We start from the raw sequence: 3,678 nt of genomic DNA, 5'->3' as shown, positions 1-3,678 counted from the left end.
ATGTGTTGTATTTAATTGTTGTATGTTTGTAGTCTCTTTTAACCTAGAGCAGTTCTCTTCTGTTTGTTTTTTTTTTTTTTTTAATGTCATTAATATTTTTGAAGCGTCCAGGCCAGTTGTTTTGAAGAATATTGTACAGTTTGAATTTGTCATGATTAGATTCAAGTCAAATATACTTGGCAAGAATACTACCCAGGTGATGTTGTGTGCACATAATGTCACTTTGTCTCATTATTGATGATAACTTTGATCACTTGGTTAAATTGATATCTGCTAGATTTCTTCATTGTAAAGGAATCTTTCCGCTTTTTTTTTTTTTTTCTTTTTCACTCCTGGCCTTGTGATGTTGGATCCTTTTCTTTTGTAATTAAGAAACATCTGTGGGATGATACTTTTAAGATTTTGGGTCTCTTCCTCCACAACCTTTTACCCAGTGACATTAGCATCCATTGATGATCCTTGTCTGAATCTGTTGTTACATTAGTGGTTTCTTTTTTCCTTTTTTAATAGAATGCTTCATGAATGTGCATGTTATCCTTGGTCAGGGACCATGCTAAATCTTCTCTGTATCAGTCCAATTTTAGTATATGTGCTGTGGAAGCGAGCACCACTGGTGCTTTGAATATGTTGATTTTCACATTCTCTCATTCCCTCTGCATTTATGGCTGGTATTGTTCTAAAGAGAAGAGCTTTTCTCCTCCCCTATGTTTTTGAGGATAAGTATAGATTTGACAGTTTTAAAAAATTCAACAAGTTACAGTCCATTGCTGTTGGTATTAAAAGTACCAGTAATACTTATTATTAGAAATACAAAAGTTGTCCTAACTTTGATTCAGAGGGGCTTGAGGGAGCGCCTTCAAGCTGGCTGCTTTGTCCTTTTGACATATCTCTATCATGTTTTGAGCACTTCCTTACACTCTGGCACAACAAGGGGTTCTGTGCTCACTTTGTATTTTACTTGCCCCAGACCTGGAATCAATTGTTTCTGTAAGGAATCCTGATTCCTTTAATGGGGATTGGTTCCTATAAAGAGAAATTGCTTCTCATTCTTTTCTTTTGTATTTTTTTTTTTTTTTTTTTTGATGGAGTTTCACTCTTGTCACCAAGGCTGGAGTGCAGTGTTATGATGTCGGCTCACTGCAACCTCCGCCTACTGGGTACGAGTGATTCTCCTGCCTCAGACTCCCAAGTAGCTGGGATTACAGGTGCTTGCCACCATCCCCAGCTAATTTTTGTATTTTTTTTTTGAGACGGAGTCTTGGTCTGTCACCCAGGCTGGAGTGCACTGGCCGGATCTCAGCTCACTGCAAGCTCCGCCTCCCGGGTTTACACCGTTCTCCTGCCTCAGCCTCCCGAGTAGCTGGGACTACAGGCGCCCGCCACCTCGCCTGGCTAGTTTTTTTGTATTTTTTAGTAGAGACGGGGTTTCACCGTGTTAGCCGGGATTGTCTCTCGATCTCCTGGCCTCGTGATCCGCCCGTCTCGGCCTCCCAAAGTGCTGGGATTACAGGCTTGAGCCACCGCGCCCGGCCAATTTTTGTATTTTTAATAGAGACAGAGTTTTGCCATGTTGGCCAGGCTGGTCTCGAACTCCTGACCTCAGCTGATCTGCCTGCCTCGGCCACCCAGAGTGCTGGGATTACAGGTATAAGACACTGCACACAGCCTGCTTCTCATTCTTGATTCTCTGTTCTTTGTTTTTTTTTGTTTTGTTTTTTGTTTTGTTTTGTTTTGTTTTTGAGACGGAGTCTTTCTCTTTGCCCAGACTGGAGTGCAGTGATGTGATCTCGGCTCACTGCAACTTCGCCTCCTGGGTTCAAGCGATTCTCGTGCCTCAGCCTCCCCAGTAGCTAGGATGACGGGTGCGCATCACCACGCTCGGCTAGACTAATTATTGTATTTTTCGTAGAGATGGGGTTTCACCCTGTTGGCCAGGCTGGTCTCGAACTTCTGACCTCAGGTGATCAGCTTGCCTTGGCCTCCCAGAGTGCTGGGATTACAGGCGTGAGCCACTGCGCCTGGCCTATTCTTTGTTATTTTTATGAGATTAGTTATTTGTAGTAAAAAAAGGTAGAGTGGGCCAGGCGCGGTGTCTCACGCCTGTGATCCCAGCACTCTGGGAGGCTGAGATGCATGAATCATTTGAGGTCAGGAGTTCAAGACCAGCCTGACCAACGTGGTGAAACCCCCGTCTCTATTAAAAGTACAAAAAAATTTGATTGGGTATGGTGTTGCGTGCCTGTACGTGCCTGTAATCTCAGCTACTCGGGAGGCTGAGGCAGGACAATCACTTGAACTCGGGAGGCGGAAGTGGCCTATTCTTTGTTATTTTTATGAGATTAGTTATTTGTAGTAAAAGAAAAAAAAGGTAGAGTGGGCCAGGTGCAGTGTCTCACGCATGTGATCCCAGCACTCTGGGAGGCCGAGATGCATGGATCATTTGAGGTCAGGAGTTCAAGACCAGCCTGACCAACATGGTGAAACCCTGTCTCTACTAAAAATACACAAAAACTTGATTGGGTATGGTGTTGCGTGCCTGTACGTGCCTGTAATCTCAGCTACTCGGGAGACTGAGGCAGGACAATCACTTGAACTTGGGAGGCGGAAGTTGCAGTGAGCTGAGACTACGCCACTGCACTCCTGCCTAGGTGACAGAGTGAGACTGCATCTCAAAAAAAAAAAAGAAGTGGATTACAGATCTAAGACTCTCTGTGGCTTCCCAAATGTGCTTGAGCAATAAATTATCTAACCTGAGTTTTTTTTTTTTCTTGAGATGGAGTCTTGCTCTGTCACCCAGGCTGGAGTGCAGTGGTGCGATCTCGGCTCACTGCTACCTCCACCTTCTGAGTTCAAGTGATTCTCCTGCTTCAGCTTCCTGAGTAGCTGGGATTATAGGTGCTCACCACCACGCCTGGCTAATTTTTGTATTTTTAGTAGAGAAGGGGTTTTACCATGTTGGTCAGACTGGTCTTGATCTCTTGACCTCAAGCGATCTGCCCACCTCGGCCTCCCAAAGTGCTGGGATCACAGGCATGAGCCACCTTGCCCAGCCTGTTTTTTTTTTTTTTTTTTTTTAAATAGAAGGTTGCAGTATATTGGCCCAGCTGGTCTTGAACTCATGGGCTCAAGCGATCCTCCCACCTCAGCATCCCAAAGTGTTGGGAGTGCAGGCATGAGCTACCTTGCCTAGCCTTAACCTGAATTATTTCACATAATGAAGTGATTTATAAGTAGTTATGGTGACTTGCCATGGGAGATGGGATATTGCACAGAAGATTGGCATTGTACTGCTTTTTTCCCCCTAATTTGGTGGTGACATAAGTTTTCTTTTTCTTTTTTTTTCTGAGATGGAGTCTTGCTCTGTCATCCAGGCTGGAGTGCAATGGCATGATCTTGGCTCACTGCAACCTCCGCCTTCCGGGTTCAAGCAATTCTCCTGCGTCAGCCTCCTGAGTAGCTGGACTATAGGCACCTGCCACCACGCCTGGCTAATTTTTTGTGTGTGTTTTTAGTAGAGAGGAGGTTTCACCACGTTGGCCAGGCTGCTCTTAAACTCCTGACCTTGTGATCTGCCCGCTTCAGCCTCCCAAAGTGCTGGGATTACAGGTGTGAGCTACTGCGCCTGACCAAAAATACATTTTCGTATCCCTGTTATGCTCAGGTAATCCAGGCTGTAGT

At 44.8% G+C, this 3,678-nt stretch overlaps 1 non-coding gene across 1 annotated transcript; it reads right to left on the bottom strand.

Moving 5' to 3' along the window:
* Positions 1–500: 500 nt before the first annotated feature.
* LOC126931849 (U6 spliceosomal RNA) lies at positions 501–608 on the bottom strand. The gene has a single exon (XR_007717963.1). It is a non-coding gene; the product is annotated as a U6 spliceosomal RNA (small nuclear RNA).
* Positions 609–3,678: the final 3,070 nt, after the last annotated feature.

This window comes from Macaca thibetana, chromosome 11 (genome assembly GCF_024542745.1).
Source record: "Macaca thibetana thibetana isolate TM-01 chromosome 11, ASM2454274v1, whole genome shotgun sequence".
In the NCBI taxonomy this organism is placed as follows: Eukaryota; Metazoa; Chordata; class Mammalia; order Primates; family Cercopithecidae; genus Macaca; species Macaca thibetana.
This window is presented reverse-complemented; position numbering and strand designations above follow the sequence as displayed.